This window comes from Copadichromis virginalis, linkage group LG6, assembly GCF_057382275.1.
Source record: "Copadichromis virginalis isolate Kocher_CV1m ecotype Utaka linkage group LG6, C_Virginalis_male_GT1.1, whole genome shotgun sequence".
NCBI classification, from domain to species: domain Eukaryota; kingdom Metazoa; phylum Chordata; class Actinopteri; order Cichliformes; family Cichlidae; genus Copadichromis; species Copadichromis virginalis.
The window spans coordinates 39176726-39197152 of NC_140623.1; the positions used below are offsets into that span (position 1 = coordinate 39176726).

General features: G+C 39.7%; 1 protein-coding gene across 1 annotated transcript in view; it reads left to right on the forward strand.

The window, feature by feature from the left end:
- Positions 1–3463: 3463 nt before the first annotated feature.
- frmpd1a (FERM and PDZ domain containing 1a) overlaps positions 3464–20427 on the forward strand; it is a 51421-nt gene continuing 34457 nt past the window's right edge. The window contains exons 1-2 of the mRNA XM_085460341.1: positions 3464–3728; positions 17143–17256. The gene's annotated coding sequence lies outside the window, so the exon portion shown is untranslated. The remainder of the gene's footprint in view (positions 3729–17142; positions 17257–20427) is intronic.

The following is a 20427-nucleotide window of genomic DNA, read 5'->3' on the forward strand; positions in this document are numbered from 1 at the left end:
TGTTAGTGGGGCAAAGTGAGAGGGAGAGAGGGGAGGAAAAAAATAGACGGTGTGGAAGCAGCAGTGCAGTTGTGTAACACTGACATCTTGTGGCCAGATGTGTAAATTGATCGTAAGATAACTGTTTCATGTGATAGTTATTACATTTGTTACATTTTTTATCTACATTACCCCCTAAAAGTTAACAGAATTCACAAAGATTATGTTATAATGACAACTTCTACATTTTACTTATAGCAAAAAAATCAAGCAAGGTTATTTAAAAAGTTATAAACACCTTGTAAAAATTATTAAAACTACAAACAGAATGTGAAAAAAATAACTGCTGTTATCAGAAAAAAAGACGTGAAAGTGCATATCGCTTTTACTCTCAACAAGCAGCGGGTGCTGTAACGCAGTCAGTTCTTCTTTTACTCTTTTACTCTTATGCTGTTTTGTGGATCACAAGATTTAAAACTACTTATAAACACACACACAAAGTAACTCCACCAGAGTGCCTATTTCGGGTCACTTTTGCCGGTCCAAGCCCGGGTAAAGGAGCAGGGTTGGAATTGTGACATTAAAAAAAAACAATAATTGCTAAAAGAAATTTAATTTGTAGTTCTAAATAAACTCTAAATGCATTTAGGACGTTTTTACTCACTTTAAGTCTCTTCCACGATGTTATTTCTCTCTCCAACAACATAGGTTACAATTAGATTAGCATGACCAATTATGCAAATTAGGCGATGACGTCATTTAGCGACTTCTAGCGACTTTTAGGACAACCAATAGCGATTTTCCTTACTGAGGAGTTGGCAACACTGGGTGTAAGATCAGCATAGCAAGGCAAAGCCACACATCTGCAGCCGATTAGGGAGCGAGATTTAGACCTGCCCAGAGATGGTGGAGGTGTGGGTGCTGGGAGAGATGGAATCAATAAAAGATGAGTTCAAACCAAATCAGGCCTGCTGGGCTTTATCCACCATCAGCAGCAGAGTTTCAGGAGCTTCCTGATGAAGATGCAAGGAACCATGTGGAGGAGGGGGAAAAACGCTGAACCATTAAGTTTACATATGGTTCAATTCCCACCACTAACTGTCCACATGCTATCCAAAATCTACTTGCCCTTTTCTCCTTCTTACTTTGTCTGATCTTGCACTCGATGGCGCCTTTGATTCAGTCATGCTGGTGCGCTGGACTTCTAAAAGAGCTTTTTCTTTCTGTTCTTACTGTAATTTAAAATAGCGGGTTCTCTGCTTGTGTTTAGTACCAGCTGATAGGAAATCAATTCATCTATTTTAATTCAACACGGAAACATCTTGATTTGGAAATGTTTTTATCTTTACAACATTAGATAATATTGAAGCTATTATTACCTTTTGTACATAATTTATGCTTACTGTCATACTAATGCGTGATTTAGACTCCTGTGGGGAATCTATGCTCATGACATACATGTTAACCCTTCGCGTAACCGAACGTGCACCCCTGAGAAATATAACTACACGACGGTTATTGTATGGATGGCCGTAGCCCATACATTGATGGGTAACCTACTAATCAGAAGGTTGGTGGTTCAATCTGCTCCAATCTGCATGCCAGATATTCTTAGGCAAGATTCTAACCCCAAGTTGGCCTAACCTGCATTTTAAATGAGGCACAAATCTTGGTTCTGCATTTGAATTTTACATTTTCTGTAATGTCTTGAAGCACCTCTCCACTCTGTTTCAACATTGCTCCACTCCTGATGATGATATTGTTAATCCCTGTTTGCATATTTGCACCACTACAGGATCTTCTTCTTCCTCAGGCTGCTCCCTTTAAGGGTCGCCACAGTGGAACAGCTTGCTCCACTGCATCCGATCCTTAGATCCTCTGTCATATACGTCCTCTGCATATCTTTGTCCACTACATCCATGAACCTGGATGTAGTGGATAACAATTTTTTTTAATGAGCCCATATTTTCATATGTGAAAAAAATAAAGTTTGAAAAAAGGAAATCTGTGAGAAAAGTACAAAAAGCTTGGGCTGCTGGGAGATCTTCCATGTTCCTGAATTGTTTTCCTTGATGATGCTTACACATCATGGATCTTTGCATAATCTTGTGTAGTCTGTAGTCTGTTTTTTCTCCTGTTTATTATCTTACTATGCTTCTTTTTTTATCCCTCAGCCCCATGCTGAGGTTACCCCTAACTTACTATTAAAGGAAAATCTCTTTTCTCATCACTTCGATGTACTTGCTCATAGGGGATTGTCTGATTGTAGGGTCTCTACCTTACAGAATAAAGTACCATAAGTTGATTGTTGTTGTTGTAGCGATGCTGCTCAGCATCACTATGTGCATCATCTTTCACTCCATAAAGGTTTTTGTATGTTTGAGTTCAAAATGCTGGATTCATTATGAGTGAAGAACAAAAACTGAACGCATACTTGATGCACATTTAATTGCAGATGACAACAGTCATTGCTAATTGTTGGGACCCTTATGCGCTCAAGTTTCCATCAAATAGCATTTAAATTAGCACAAAGTGGTTCTGAGTCATTGCCATTATCCTGTGATGAAATATTTCTATTCCTTTATCCATAATGTGCCGAGTGACTGGTTTGATGAAAACAAATAAATACAATTCTATGGCTTTCAGATTCAACAAACGGGAGAATTTAGATGGATTTGTTTTTAACCTGTACACTCCATGGGAACCATCAAAACACACAATTATCCCCACTGTAGAGGTATGGAGTCTTCAAGAATCTATACACAGCTATACATTCGTCTTATAGTGTATCTGTTACCAGACTTGCCTACTACATTAAAATGCACCATAACATATTAATATTTTTTATAACATATTGATATTTTTACTTAAAGTCCCTCTAGGTTGTCCAGCTGCGAATACTGTAATTTGTAATACTGTAATTTGGACACGTGACCCACATAGGCTGTTTATTTTTGTGGTTTTATAGCAATAGAGCTACTGCTGTTTGGGGATACTTAACAAAACAGGTGGAAATGAAAAGATTAAGTACAACATGCAAACCTAGCCTTGGATATTTCAGGAGGTGAAACACAAACGTGCAACACAAACGCCAGTAGAGGGCGAAAGGGGACAATTTAGTTATCTCCACTACTTCTTTCTTATTTTAAGCCAGCTGGTCGTGTGTCGTGTGTGGCTTCCCAGTTTAAATAAAGCACAGGAAGGTTTTTTGTTTGAACCCAGTCCCCCCGCCCTGTTTGTATATCAGTATTCGGCATATTTGTATGGCAGCACTGGATGCGCGCAAGCGGACAAAAGATACAAAGAGATGCAGGTGTGCAAACAAGAGGGAGCTCGCGCCGTACGTTTCTTTGCTGTTTGTTTTCTCGTTAATGTCGGAGTCTGACATCACTGCTGAAAGTTCCTGTGAGTGTTTCAGAGAGAGAGAGAGAGAGAGACTGGGGAGGGTGAGGTGGGGGGGAAGAGAGACAGATAGAGAGGATTACCGTCGCCTAAGCTGTGCGCGCCTCACCCCATCCGCATCACACGCGCTTACCTGCGCCGGGACTTTCGTCAAACGCAACTTTTGCTTTCTGTGGGGGATTTCGAGCCTCTCGTTGCCCACACCCAGGTGATATGGATTAACTGCACTTCTTCGAGGTGCGGCGGGGTTTTTTGCGGCGCTTTTCGAAGTTGTTCCACGTACAGGACGGTCGGGACGGCCCGCCCTGCGCTCAGGAGGGGATTAGAGAGCGGAAACCCGCTACTCGGTAAGGTCTTTACACCTACAACCAACCAGGATGAACACTGAGCACACATAGAGGTGCTAGAAACATTTTCTGTGCACCGATATTACCTTTATTTCCCTTACGTGCATGAGCGCAAGCTCTCGAAGCAAATTAGACGGTGCTTTGGCTCAGTTGGCTGGACATTTGTTTTAAAAATCAAATAAGAAAAAAAACTTGCTTATTGTTAGCCTGCTAGTTTCACAGTGCAAAGAAAAGTAAAGGTTTAATTTTCAATTCATGTTCTTAATTAAAAAAGTTAATCTGCCACATTTAGAAGTCTCATTAACTTCCTCCGATCTTTCCCCTTAAAACACACGCAGCTTAAAGAGTGCAGGTGAAAGATGGCACCCATTCACAGCTTCACCTGTTTAAATCCATCTCAGTCAGATTAATGGAGGGGCGGAGGCAGGTGGATGAGGGATTTTTTTTAAAGCTTCAGCAACAATCTGAGACGTAGACTGTGTAGAAAGGGCTGGAAGGCGTCCCTAATGTTCCACAAGTTCCACTCCATTCATTAAAGAGACATTCCCAGGCTGCTTTTAAAGCACTGGGAGTCGCTCAGTTTCTGTGTTCAACTGCTGCTAAAGAATTGATGAATAAACTAATAGTGCATAGTCTGTGTGAAATGAAAATGTGTTTTACTAATGCATCACTGCAACCAGAAACACACACACACACACACAGCTACATGCATTTTACAGTAAGATGTGTCTCCAGATATTTTGCTGCATCATGCTTCAGCCTTCACAGAGACTGGGCTGATGCCACTGTGTTTGGCTTATAGGTGGCACAGTCTGCTGCTGCTGCTGGACTGTGAGTCCCAAAATCGATTCGTTTCGTGCAGACACACTAATACAAAGCGTGCCCTGATGCTCAGGATTGAAACTGAAGAAGACTGTGGGGCCGACTGCGTTGTGATGGCTCTCCCGGGCTTTACTAATTTATGATGTTATTTTTAGGCTTGACTACATTTTTGATGCTGCCTATTTGTCAAGTTTAATAGCGAGTGAAAACTCGGGTGTGTCCGTCAACCTCTCTGTGTGCACACGTGCCTAAACTTGATCAGGCAAAAATGGTGTGTGGGGATACTTCAAAGGCCTTTCGGCACTTTTGTTCTGTCATTGAGGTTTGGTGTGTAGTACTGTTCAAACCATTAAAAAGTGCTTAAAATGACATTTCTCACCTATACTGAGAAGAAGCACACTCTTCAACTTTAGCTCCAAATGTAATCTCCCTCAGCTCCTCCTTCACAGTCAGAGCCTTAAATCTTTACAACCAGCTAAAAAATATGAGATGGATTTTCAGCCCGAGATGGGACTTTTTGAACCCTCATTCCCAAAACTCAGCTGTCTTTCTGACTTCACATTGTGCTGTAGTTAAGCTACTTGAAACGTTGAAAGAGATAAATCCTTTCAAAAGGCTTCTCCAAACATCTGAGAATATGAAGGCGTTGGAAAATTAGAAGCAAAGAAAGCGAAAAACTCCCCAGCTTCTTACTGCAGAGAGGTGAATCTCAACCTCGGGATGGCTGCTCTAATGAGGTCTAAAAGGTTTTAGGTCAACCCTAATCTCCTCTGCCATAAAGACGGCCCTTTTAGACACGTTGGCTTCAGTGTGAAACACCTGATTAAAGAGTTTTCCAGCAACAGCAGAAGTAGTTCTCTAAGCGCTTTTACTGTATCAGAGGCTTTCCATCATTTCTTTTTTTTTTTTTAATTCATATTTTTATTAAGGTTTCAAAAGCAGGCATTCACAGTATGTACATCATGTAAGCATTCTTCATACTTAGGTTATCTGCCTTAAATACTGAAATAGTATTTTAATTTACATCCAAGTCATAAGGGAAGAATACTTACAACGATAGAAGTAATTGAAACCATCACATAATCCGAAAATCAAAAAACAAAACTAACAAACCTAAGAAAAGAGAAAAAAAACAAAAAAACAAAAAACAAAAAAAAGAAACAAAAAACAAAAAAACAAAAAACAAAAAAAAACACGGATGTGTTGGTATGGGGTGATCCTATAAATATATATACATACATCATAATTATTGGTTTGTAATAGTAAAATCTGGCCTATGAGGCGTGATATATTTAACCCAGTTTTCCCAATATGATGTAAATTTCTCCAGCTTGTGGTTAACAGAAGCTGTTATCTTTTCCATGTTATAAATTTCCATTGTGATTTCCATCCATGTACTTATGTTTGGGCTCTCTGGGGATAACCATTTTCTGGTGATATTCTTTTTACAGGCCACCAATAAAATATTTATTAAATGTTTATCATATTTAGGCCATTCCTGAGGTATATATCCAAAGAACATAGTCTTACTCTCGAGAGATATTTCACGTTTAAAGATATCCTGTAAGGCATTATGTATTTCTCTCCAATAATCCCTCAAGATTGAGCAGTCCCAGAAAATATGGTAATGATTTGCACTTTGATTTCCACAGTTCCTCCAACAAGCAGGGGGGTTATCATCATAATGAGACTTCTGAGAAGGTGTTATAAAGTATCTAATTAGGCACTTCCAGCCAAATTCCCTCCACTTTTGTGAGCTGGTACACATCCACTGATACCTCCATATTGCCGTCCATTCTTCCTCTAATATTTTTATCCCTCCTTCCTTCTCCCATTTTGTTCTAATATATGAAGTCGAATGTGGTTTCAAATCCATTAGACCCTTATAGAGACATGATACAATTCTATCAATAGTTTCTGAGTTATAGCTTTTTATAAACAGTTCCATCAAGCGTGTGTTTATCATTGTTACGTTTCTCATCTTCGTGTCGGCATAGTGCCTTAACTGCAGATATCGATAGAAGTCTTCTTTTTCTAATGAAAATGTTTTTCTAAGCATGTCAAAGCTGAACAATTTTCCATCCTTCATTATACTGCACAGGGCTGTTATGCCCTTACCTGTCCAGTCCTTGAATCTAGAATCCAGTTCATTAGGTTTGAACTCTGAGTCGTAAGCACACCATTTAAGAACTGTAATATTGGTCTCGAGTTTATATTCCTTTATAATAGTTCTCCATGTTTTAAGGGTCCTTTTCACCCACATGTTATCAGTATTTTTTATATAGGTTTGTAAGTTATTGTCAGCTAGAGTTGCCTGAATAGGTATAGACAGCATTTGTTCCTCAATGGTTTTCCATTGGGCAGTGTATGATTGGTTACACCAGCATATTATTGCTCTCATCTGCGCTGCAAAATAATAATATCTGAGGTCAGGGAGGCCCCATCCTCCCTTTTGCTTAGCCAGCTGTAGTGTTTTAAGGCGAACCCTTGGTCTTTTACCTTGCCATATATATCTAGATAACATTTTATCCCACTCATTAAATTGACTTTGGTTAATCTCTATTGGTAGGGTTTGAAATAGATACAAAAATCTTGGCAATACATTCATTTTAATAGAATCAATTCTTGAATTAAAACTAAAGAAAGGGGCTTTCCATCATTTCATACTGGATAGGGAGGATCACATGCTGACAGCTGTCTGTCTGCTGAGTTAGTAGAAATTTTTCTTACTTCAGATCTGATCTTCATTTGAGTGTTGGTGGGATTCTGGTCAGTTTAGCATAATGGGATGTGGTGTTTCAGTTGTGGGATTACACTTGAGTATATTATTACTGCTGCAAAACAAAAGATATACAGAGCGTAACATGCCATTCATTTTAAAGCACATAAACATAAAATATATGTCTCATTGTCTATTATACCTGTGTTTATGTACCTCCAGCTGGTGTATGAACAAAAAACATTATCACCTTTAGTCATTAGTCCTTGAGATTTGCATACATTTGCCTCTGACAGATATTTAATATTGGATTTTCTTCTATAAATAAATAACCAAATCTAATATTTATGATTTCTTTGTTTAATTTGTTTTTTTTAGTTCTTTTAGAAGAAGATCTGATGATGTTTTAGAACCCATGTATGGAAAAATGTATTTTCCTGCAGTAGTACAATTAAATATGACATGACATTATTAATCATAAAGAGTATTTTAAGCTTTTTCTTAGGACTCACTCCATTGTCTTGTTGCCTGGAGCCGTCATACAGCTGTAGAAAATTTACATTTCAGCACTTTGTGACAGTTTACAGCACAGGCAGAGCAAGCTGACAGACACGCATATGTTTGCATGTTTGAGCTTAGAGACATAAGGTCACTCAACTTTTGGCTGAATGTCACAGTTTTGTCCAGTATATTGACACTCACCATGTCTCACACGCATACTGTGACGCACTGAAAAGCCACCAAACATCTAACAGATAGGACGAGAGTTGGGTCAGAGCAGTTTGAAATGCAACCAGTCGATTAGGACAAATTAACTTTTGACATTAGTGATGCAATTGATTGTTTTTTTTAAGTAATTGGAATACTTTGGATTACTAAATTACTATATCTCATACCAGAAAAAGAGGGACGTTCTATAGATAATAGTTTTGTTTAAACCTCTCAAAACATTTTTAGTGAAGATAATTTTTTTTATTATTGTTGTACTTTTGTTTACTCATGAATAGTATGTCTGACATTTTTTGTCGAGTTCCTTGCTTTGTGGCAGTACAAAAAAACCCTGTTGGTTATAAGCAACAACTATCAAGATCTGTGGGGTATGCAGGTCATGGAAGCAAAACTTAAAATAGCACACAAGGAACACAAGCTAACCAAAATAAAACAAAGTTTAAACACAGATACAGACTTAGACACACAAACTTGACATACACAAAATGTAAGCAAACATGGAGACATGAGCTACTACATACATGGGATGCCAGGAAGGACACACAAGACTCAGATGAACAAGAGATAACTAAGATACGAGAGTAACTAGAAACATGAAAAACGAAACTAGGAAACACTGGAAATACTGAACTAGATGACGAAACAATGAGAAACTAGAATACACTCATAATAATAACTCAGACTTGGATAAAGAACACAGAAAGTCAGAACACAAGAAAAAACTGAGGAACCGTGACAGCAGTAGTTACTCCTAAATAGTCCTCCATTTCTGCAAAAATGTGCGGCGCAGGACACCATATTTTAAAGATGTAAAGAAAATGTTATCAACTAATCCTCAGTCATGCAATTCTAATTACTAATTATATATAAAAAAATACATAATATGGCATGGGTATTTTTTTGTAATGAAACTACATTTAAACACTACGCATACTATGCAATTCTATGTATGAATGACTTGAAGGTTGCAGCTGCCGACTTAAAGTCACATTCTCCCCAGAAATGAGTTTCTTAAACATTACTTCTCTTGCAAGTTGACTACGCAAAATAAGATCTGCAGTTTGACACTTTTGAGCTTGTCAGCACAACACAGGCTTTTCTTTATTCACATAAAATCTGGAACCTATGAGCTAGAAGTGTGATGTGATGTCACTCTTATCCAGTAAAGCGTAATAATAATCTGGTAACTTGAAGCCTGATTTGCACAGCCTGTGCTTTTAAAATTAACTTAGTTGTTAGTTAGCCCTGGGTAATTAATTCAGTTTTCTGTTATTTGGCTTCCAGCAATAAAGGAATAAAGAAAAAAAGATGATTGTGCAACACTTGAGTTTTTTTTTTATCGTTTTGACTCTATTTTCTGTACAGCTGTGTGCTTTCACCCCTCCGAAAAACTGAAACTTGCTCAGCTTTTGCTTCAACTGTCCCCAAGATGACTGCAAAAGAGCCTTATATCATCAAGACGTTTCTTGAAGGAGGAAAAGTGAGAACTTTTACATGGATTGATCAGCAGTGGCTCATCAGTGGTAGCCGATGTTGCACAATATTCATCTACCAGATCTTTGAGGGTCTCTCCTGCAGTTCAGTCTTAATAGTGTGCTGTAGAAGTGTATTACCGCCTACTCCCTTCCTTGGCTAGACTACCATGTAGGCGCCTTCAAGGTCTGTTGTTGCCTCGTGGTAGTGGTGTTGTGGCTGGTGAGCATAAGCAAATGCTCTTTTGAGATAGGCTTCACAGTCCAACACAATCACAACATTACATAATTATGGGAATAGACTCATTTAAAAACAAAATATTATTCAAAGTGGAGTGTTTTTATACATCTGAGCTGTCTACAGGGGTCGGCACAGCAACTGTAAAGAGTAAATATTTGTTTCAAATGGATGGACCCAACCAACAAAAGTAAATACTGACAAGATCAGGTGAGCCATTTTAAAAAGCATCATCCTCATTAAAGGACTTAAGTTACCCAATGCAGCCTGCTTAAGTGGATAATCAACATAAAGTGATGTCAGGAACAGGAAGTGATGTCACTATTTGTCTCTTTCTCACAGATAATTCCTCTCAGTTTGGTGTGTTTGTCTTCCTCAGAAATATCTCTAAAATTCCTCTAAAAGAACGGCTGGTCATCTGGCCAGTTATCTTTCAAGAAGTGCAGCAGAAACAATTCATTTATTTAAATATCACAGCAAAGGTCAACATGTTCTGCTGCACATATTGGCTGTCGCACACTGGCGTTCGCTCTATTTACTTTTATGTAAGGCTAGCTCAGCAAATAATACTAGTGCATTAAATAGATGGGGAGCATAGATACTGGCTTTGTGTATAAGCCATCAGATAGCTTGTTAGCACTGGCAGCTTCGAGGCTGTCAACCTGCTAGTACACCAGCTCTGAGGCAGAACAGCAGAGCTGTGTTGCCCCAGGTACATCTCTGCACACACAATAGGTGACAAAGAAGCTTATTTAACACTTTACACTCTGTACCAGCAAGAGACGATGTCCTTAAGAGAGAATTTAACTTACTAGAAATCCTAATTCAGATACATAAGTGAAACAACATCAGCTGAACAGGTTCATTGATAGTATAACATTATCCTGGTTCTTAATTATTTCAAATTTTTGACCTAATTTTATGACAACAGTAGGTAATAAGACACATTAGTTATTTTAGCAGTTGTATTTTTGTATGGAAAAATGGCTCAAACCCTGCAGTGATGGTAAAGATGCATTACCCTAGGTAGCCTTCTATGGTAACTTTTTTTAAAAAAAACCTTCATTTAACCAGAAGAAGGAAGTCTTAAGATTAAAATTCTCTTTTGTCAGACTGCCCAGATGTAGATAGCATAAACCAGCATTCCTGGAGAAAATCCACACAAGCACAAGTGGACATGCGAACTCTACATCCAATGGCCCCACTTGGGTTTGAACTCAGGTTCAGCCTTTCTTGCTTTGAGCAAACTGTGCTAACTACTTAGTCACCATGTTGTGTGCATGTGCACCAACCTGAATGTAGAACAGACATTTATTTTAAACTGCATGTCTTGTTTATTATTGTGAGGAAAATGTGGTTTGCAACAAAGTGCACAGCAACTGGGAATAAGAATTAGCACCTGTAAGCACAAGGCTTTGTATCTCAGCTGGAAAAGGAAGGATTGCCCAAGTGGCAGAGTTTTAAGTACCTTGGAGAATTTCCTTTGAGGGAGGAAGACTGGAAATTGACAGACAGATTAGCAAAGCATCCGCATTACTGCAGGCAGCTGTAGCGAAGGAAGAGCTGAGCCCAAAGGAGCAGCTGTTGCTTTAGTCTTCGATCTGTGTTCCTACTTTTAACCCTGGGCATTAGCAGTTGGTGGCAATATTAAAATTGATCAGGAGTTAGGTTTCTGGGTAGATATGAGGAGATCTGCCATTTCAGAGGGGTGCAGGGTAGACTCTCTGCTGATGTGATTTGAACATCTCACTTGGATGCACTAGGCATACCCAGCTGGAAGGAGACCCGAAGCAGACCCATAAGCTGGAGTTCATCTTTCCAGGAAGAGTTAGAAGCGGTGGTGTATGACAGGGAGATCTGGGAACCGATGTTTCTTAGATTAGTGCTGTATCTACTCTGGATGAAAAGCAGAACAAGGACAGATGGTTGGAACGTTTTCTCATGCAGCGTATGAGACACACAACCACACCTGCATGCACAATAGGGGTGGGGGGAAAAATCGATACTGTCTAGTATCGTGATATTTTGTTCATTCATTCATTCATTCATTCATTCATTTGTTCATTTTCAGGCACAACAAATACCTATATTGAACATAAAATGCACAAAACAAAAAACAAAAATTGCCTGAAAAAGGAGTGGGACGAAGAAAACTTATTAAATCCCACCCCTATACTCACTCATCAACAAAAAAAACAATAAACTTCCCGCAGCTACGCCCATCATTGCATACAGACCCCTCAACAGCCCCGGGCACATACAAGCATCTCAACGGCAGCTCGCAAACAACAATTAGAGCCTTCATAACTGAATACAGAATATATAAATTATAAATTGCATTACCACAGGTAACAGGCAGTAATAATTACAAGTAACAAACACACATACATATACATACATACATACATATATATCTACACACACATGCACGTATATATACATACATACGCACACTCTTCTTTCTTTATTTTTTTTTATTTTTTATTTTTTTTCTCTCTTGGAATCCATACCAGCAATGGTAAGAGGACAGACATTACAGAGCACACTAAAAACCATCATTGAGTATACTGTGACCAGACCAAATGTTTGTAGAGGAATTTAAATCTATGAATATTTTTGCATTGTTTCAATTGTAAACTCAGACTGTTCCAGATTTTCACACCACATACAGACACACAATTGTTTGCTAATAATGTATCGATACAGGGACAGCAGAAATCGATATTTTGACTTCAAAATGCTCTGACTTCAGAGCATTTTGATCAGCTCCCTTTTCTGAGCAAGAATCCTGACATTCCTTCACTGTCCAAATGTGTTTAACTTTTTTTTTGGCAGCAATAAACATGACAGTTTACTTATTTTAATTTAAGACATGTTTTATTTTAATTAAGTTTAAAACTTTTTTAATTAATGTAAAATTATATTTTGTTTTAATTTACTTTCAAATTCTTCAGTTGCTGAATGGGCTGCATAGTTTTCATAAATTGCATAGTTCAGAATAGCTATAATTGTACCAGATGGTTGCATTCAGTTAAGTTGGACTAGACTGTAATACAAACCGTCCAGTTTGTCACCAATATAACTGACTGAAATGAGAGAAAGACTGAGTGTGAGACTTTGATATTAGATAAAATGAATATTGATAAAGTTTACCTTTATGTACAGAATTTGAATATCGCAAAATATTTTTGCAATAAATTGCAATAATATCGTATCGTGCGTTAAGTATTGTGATAATATCGTATCGTGAGTTGTATGGTTAATGTTTTATTTGGGAACAGAATGGTGTGTATGTGTAAGTTTGGTGATGGAGTTTTTATTATGAATGAATGATGAATTTTTATGAATTATTATGTCTACTTTTTTATGTTTAAGGACAACAGATGAAATTAGCCTTTGGCTATAATCTGGCATGTTTACATTCATATATATATATATATATATATATATATATATATATATATATATATATATATATATATATATATATATATATATATATATATAAAACACCCAGCACGCCCCTGCGGGCGGTTTATCCTTCAAGCTCGGGTCCTCTACCAGAGGCCTGGGAGCTTGAGGGTCCTGCGCAGTATCTTAGCTGTTCCCAGGACTGCGCTCTTCTGGACAGAGATCTCCGATGTTATTCCCGGGATCTGCTGGAGCCACTCGCCTAGCTTGGGAGTCACCGCACCTAGTGCTCCGATTACCACGGGGACCACCGTTACCTTCACCCTCCACATCCTCTCGAGCTCTTCTCTGAGCCCTTGGTATTTCTCCAGCTTCTCGTGTTCCTTCTTCCTGATATTGCTGTCATTCGGAACCGCTACATCGATCACTACGGCCGTCTTCTTCTGTTTGTCTACCACCACTATGTCCGGTTGGTTAGCCACCACCATTTTGTCCGTCTGTATCTGGAAGTCCCACAGGATCTTAGCTCGGTCATTCTCCACCACCCTTGGGGGCATCTCCCATTTTGACCTCGGGACTTCTAGGTTATACTCGGCACAGATGTTCCTGTACACTATGCCGGCCACTTGGTTATGGCGTTCCATGTATGCCTTGCCTGCTAGCATCTTGCACCCTGCTGTTATGTGCTGGATTGTCTCTGGGGCATCTTTACACAGCCTGCACCTGGGGTCTTGCCTGGTGTGATAGACCCCAGCCTCTATGGATCTTGTACTCAGAGCTTGTTCTTGTGCTGCCATGATTAGTGCCTCTGTGCTGTCTTTCAGTCCAGCTTTGTCCAGCCACTAGTAGGATTTCTGGATATCAGCCACCTCCTCTATCTGCCGGTGGTACATACCGTGCAGGGGCCTGTCCTTCCATGATGGTTCCTCGTCTCCCTCCTCTTTCTTGGGTTTCTGCTGCCTGAGGTATTCACTGAGCACTCGGTCAGTTGGGGCCATCTTCCCAATGTATTCTTGGATGTTCCTTGTCTCATCCTGGACTGTGGTGCTGACACTCACCAGTCCCCGGCCCCCTTCCTTCCGCTTAGCGTACAGCCTCAGGGTGCTGGACTTGGGGTGAAACCCTCCATGCATGGTCAGGAGCTTTCTTGTCTTTATGTCAGTGGCTTCTATCTCCTCCTTTGGCCAGCCTATTACCCCAGCAGGGTACCTGATCACGGGCAGGGCGTATGTGTTGATGGCCCGGATCTTGTTCTTATATATATATATATATATATATATATATATATATATATATAATTTTTTTTTTTTTATGTTCATTAACATGCACTGTCCTAAATAAAAAAATAAAAAAATAAAATGGTGATTCCCACCTCTAATGCACAATGCTACACAGTCACCCAAAGTGTCACTTAACAATCATGGGGTTCCACACAATCCTGGTAGGTGTGTGAACTCCTAATTGCATTCTGTCCCCACTGCTACCCTTCAAGCTGTGAACATAATTCATTAATGTCAAGAGGAGAAAGGAAAGAAACAAAATTAATGAGAAAACATAAACAGGGCACCAGCTCCCTGGGTCTAACAGGCCTCCCATATGCTGTAAAGCTAATGCAGAGGCCCACGTTTGTGTCCACCCTAAGGTCGTTTTCTGTGTGTCATGCCAAGGCTCTTTTTACTCAGCTTTCCATATTTGCTCCACCATCCTATCCCAGTAAAGGCTAAAAAGCACACTAAAGTATTAAAGCATAAAGAGGCCAGTACACCTACCGTCTATAAGAAAATATTTTGTGTTTTAACGTAGGTTGTACACTGACCGTCAAATGTAAATGCTATTAATTAGAGATCTCTAAACTTGAGCGAGTTTGTTTTTGCAGCCTCTGTGAGCCAATTCTACGGTTTTACTGTGGTGAGACAAAAAGTAAAAGTCAAACTGTAACTGTCTATATGCCTGAGCAGCCAGGCAAAGGAAAGGAACACTTGGACGCTTCTTGCATAAACCCCACCCACCCTTTCTCAGAGGGCTTGAGCCCATGTGTGACATCATGGTTATAATTATCATGAAGATGCCATTTTTGTTTGTTTTTCCCAAGCAGTCAGAAAAATATCACACCTTTGTTTAAGGATTTAAAAGTATTATCTAAAGCTGCACTGTTGCCCACCCACATGAAGGTTCTTTTTAAAAACACTCTACATTTTCTCAGTAGGGTTAGAGAGAGCCCTCCTTGTGATTATTCCCATTGCAACTAAAGACAGGATTGTTTTCTGAAGCATGAGGTGGTGTACTTGCCTACACCATATAAAAATAATTTTAATAGGGTTTTCGGATGGAGCTTCACATATCAGAACAAAGTGACAGTGACACCCTCAGGAATTCTGCAAAGACCTACCATCTCACTTCCCATATTAAAAGCTAGATCATCATTCTGCCACATTCTTGCTGATGTTTGCAGTTTTGCTTAAATGTGGCTCCCATTCAACAGCCTTCCCCAGCCATATCCATCTGGACCAATTAGTGTACACAGCATTCATCAATGAATAAAACAATATGAAATTTAGTCTTCATCACAGAAATGAGCCTGCTGCAAGTCAGCTTTGGTTATGAAGGACCGAGATGAAACATACATATGGTTTTCCTGCCTCTTGCAGAACGTTGCACTGTTTCACCCTGTTCCTCTCCAGAAACATCTTTCCTCTTACCTGTGTTTCCTGAGAATTGTGACTTTCATAATGGTGTAAAACAACTTCTCTTCAATCAAGATCGCCTGACAAGCGAACCTAAAACCAGATTTAGAAATTATGAAAAACATAATGAAATATTCAAAATGAAGTGTTTTGTGTTTCTGAGGTATCAATTACATAATCACTGGAGCACAGAGTAGGCAAACCGGATGTTCTCCATGCCCGTCAAACCCTAACCCTCTTGATCCCTTTTATTGCTCACATTTCTCTTTCTCATCTTTCTGTTCTTTGCAGCCTCATGCGTTTTCTCTCTCTCCTCATTCTGTCTTCCTTTGTGTGCGTCGGTATGCCTGTTAGTTGTTGGTAGAGTGAAGTGGCTGCATTATCTACATACATTATTGATGCTTGCAGCACTTTAACACACACATGCACAACCACACACACACACACACGCACACACAAAATCCAGCTTACCGCTCACATAACAAAAACTTACATACAGTTATACAATCACACACACATACAGTCACAAAGAGCACACGTAGCCTCACTTTTGAATGAAAAAGTGAGTGACAGCGCACACATGTTGTCGTTTTTTTAAAACAGCTGATTCCCTGTTTTAAGAAAAAATGAGGAAATTGTGACATTCTCAGACTAAAATTAATTCACAGTCACATGCTGGGCTAATAGGTTAAGACATGAATAGAAAGTGAGAGTTATGAAAGAGAAGAGACAGAAGGATTAGAATTTCAGTAGCAGGGAGTTGGAGATGGGAATAAGGGAGGGAGGGGACAGAAGAGTTCCCAGCATCTCTTTTCCCAGGGCTTTGTGAGGGCCTCATTAAATATGGATGGTGTTTGGATCAGAGCAGGGGTAAGTGGGACTCCACAAACAGCACATGCAGCCGATGCAGGCAGCCCCATCCTGCTGTGATGGAGCTCGGTGTGGTTTTTTGCTTCATCTGTCTCTCCGTACTCCTCCTCCCTTGATTCAGTTTACTGCCCTCAACCCTTTTGTCCAGCCCCTGTCGCTGCCATCATGTGGCACTGTCTGTCAAACTCTTCTTCTTTTTCTCTGCTTGTCTGTTTTTGTCTTTTTCTTAGACTCATTTTCTGTCTTCCGCCTCAGTGCCCCCCACTCTCATTCCATCTCCAGTTTGCTTGTTTTTCCCCATGATTCACCGATCTAAAAGGAAAGCTTTCCTCCATTATTCACACCCTAATCGTAGTTTTTCAGATGAGAAGATAAAAATCATGTTTCAAATTGTCAATAATATTACAATGCTGAGAGACTCAGGCTCCAACAACCCTAACTCTTAATTCTGATTCATGCCTGTCGTCAGGAGATGAAGACACGTCACCCTGGTCTTCTTCAGTGGAGTGATGGGCGAGCAGCGAGGGCAGCGGGACTGTAACTGGCACCTTCATGGAGCCCTGATACCCAGGGCAGAGAGCAGGTGTGTGAATGTCTGTCTCTCTAATACTGAAATGAAACAGATTGTGTTTGTGTATGTGATTTGTGTGTGCACACAACAAAAGATGGCAATATTAGAGGATTTAAAGACTGTGGGATAAACACAGTGAGACAGACGCACAGTGGAGAGGTAAGTGAGCAGTAAACTAGTGTCTATCTAGTTTAGCCAGTGTGTTACTCCAAACAGACCTGTAAGGCTAAGGTGAAGCTCAGTCTAATCTGGCTCAGCAGGAGTGACGCACAAACTCCCTGTCACAGCCTGCAGACACACTCTGTAATCCCATTTGCCTACTCTGCGCGCCTGTGTGTCTCTGTGCGTGCAGTAAGAGTGTTAGGCAAAAGTTGTAAGTAATGCATGTTTCAGAATTTACTATACTCATCGTGTATGCATAGCTAATTTAGTTAACGTTCCAAAAATACAGAGAAGTCACAGGGAGGGTGCATGGGCGGATGGATTGTTCTGTGGAGTGCCAAGACTTGAGTTTGCAGCTTTTCTCTAGACCAGGGATGTTAAACTCATTTTATGTACACAGTAACCTGTAGGCCCACCTATAATCAAGTAACCTGTACACAGGTTACTTTGATTATAGGTGGGCCAGACTGGCGAAACTTCCCTTTCTGTCAGTGTAAAGTTTAACTATACATTTAATTCCTGAGATATTTTATTAAAGGAAAAAGAAGTGAAGGAAAGAAATGTGTCAGCACAACTATTTGGGCTTAAAATGTAATAAATAAATATGTAAAACTAAAGAAGAAAGTAATAGTAGCGCATTGGGCAGTGTCCTGTAATTTTAAAAGTCCCAGAACATGTCCTTTTGAAATTTCTTTAGCCCAAAGTAAAACAACAGGAGCCTTTCAGTTATTTAGTTACTTTGGTATAGTGTGAAAAGCTGTGGGGAAGGTCTTTATCAGTAGGAAAACCTATAAAACGTATTAAAATAGGTTTAAAAGTCAAAATATTTAAGCCCTACTTAACATTTTCTAAAGCAATTTAGGGGCTAGAGTTTTCCCGGACCAGTTCTGGTCCCTGGGCCTTATGTTTGACACCCCTGCTCTGGACATTTTGAGTGAATTGTGTTTTTGGATAATATTATTTATGTCATTATATTTCTTTAAGACTACAAGTGCCATCTGACTTTACAGACAAATTATTTTTTTTAGCTCAGTTCAGTTATATTAATGTAGCACCAATTCAGAACACAACAGTTGCTTCAAGGTGCTCGGTCTATTCCCAATGCTAACATGTTTGCTGTGTCAAAGCTACAAAATGTTTAGTGGTTATTACAGTGTTTCCCACACTTTAGTTGGCGAGGCCACCCAAGTATATTATCAGACGCCTGTGTATATTTTGTGACTTATTTTGGATTATTTGTATTTTCCACTGTATTTTGAGAGTTCAGTCTCTGCTCACAGCCTTTCCTGTCAACAGCAGCCACAGTCTTTTGAGAGACAAGAGACTGTCGTGTAGGGGTGGGTAATATAGCTTCAAAATGATATTGCAATGCTTCAGTAAATTTGCAATAAATACATTTTCAGTGATAAAAAAAAATCAAACAAAATAACAAAAAAAAAAATACTGCGCAACAGTTGGGGAGTGCAGATTAAAGGTAGCAGGATTTAATAGTGCAAGTATAATCAAAGACATTTTCCATCCTTTTCCAATGAGTTTTTGCGTTGTTTTCCGATGTCTAAGGAGCTTAGAAAGAAAAGTGTCTGGACTTCTTTAAGTTGCTTGAAGACGTTTCACCTCTCATCCGAGAAGCTTCTTCAGTTCTAAGATCAAATGGTGGAGAGTCCCATATTTAAGCCCTATGGGAGTGTCCTCCCAGGAGCACAATGGACCCCCTAACGATCCTCTACCTAATCGCACAAGCCAAGGTGTGAAAAGGTCACAATCAGCCAAGGTTTCAGGTGAACTCATCGGCTGTATCCCAATTCAAGGTCTGCAGCCTTAAAGTACGCAGCCTCAACGATCCTCAAGGGCCGCGTACTTAAAGACCGCTAAGGCCGGAAGTGCAAGGCTTGTGAAATGGGACGGTCTAGCCTCCGTTGCACTGCCCAGGTTGCCTAGCAACCATGATACTAACAGCTGGAAACGTGTCATACAGCTTTGTTTGGACAGAAATGAAGGAGAAAATCTTTTGTTCATTTGTTTGTTTCTTTCTACATGAGCTTTGACCATTCTCTGTAGGATTAAGCTCAGCTATTGAACGGCGTATATTTTAAAGTAGAGGCTTTAAAACCAAGTTAGTACAAACGTCACTAATGTCACATAACTTTGCCGACATGTGGCCAACAGTAATGTTTTAATGTTCTTCGTTATTAAACATTTGCACATAAATAAGTGACATAATATTCAGTACTTACTTAAAGTTTACTCTTCGGGCACCCCTCATTCGCCGTTTTTTTTCGGCAAAATTATCCACACCCACCGCCGCGCTATGCATTCTGGGATACGTTGGGCCACGAAGTCTACACTGCCACAGCCTTAAAATTCAGGGAAATGAAGGACGCATTTCAGGGCCGCATTTCAAGCAACCTTTGAATTGGGACAGCCTTCGGCGCGCCGCTGTGACGTAATCGGCCTTGAAACGCGTACTTTAAGGCTGCAGACCCTGAATTGGGATACAGCCATCGTGAAACCTAGCCCCACCCTATCATGTGATTTCCTAAGGTCAGAAGGCCCAGGATGTGAGTGGGCGTTAAGGCGTCTGGAAAGGGATCTCAAAACTGGATTATAGATGGGAGACAGTTGGTGTCATAAACCACCGCCTCTGTTTTATGAGGATCATTCACAGTGGACATAGATGCTTCTTTCACTCCTCTTTCAAACCATCTGTCTTCTCTGTCCAAAATGTGAACATTGGTGTCCTTGAAGGAATGACCTTGGTCCTTTACGATGACCTGGATGATTGAGATGTTGTTTTCTGATAATCCTGAGGTCAGAGTGTGAAGTTGCTAAACTGGTTAACACTTTAGTTTAACAATAATTAAACTTATTTAACCTTATAACAATACAGGAGCTTCACAGTAATGTCCAGAATAAAATGTTTTCTACCTGGGATGTTGTATCTGGGGTTGACCTTTTTTGCTAACTGCTTTTAGGACTTTTACGACCATTTGGTTTGGAATCCTATCCTAGACCGATCAGTAT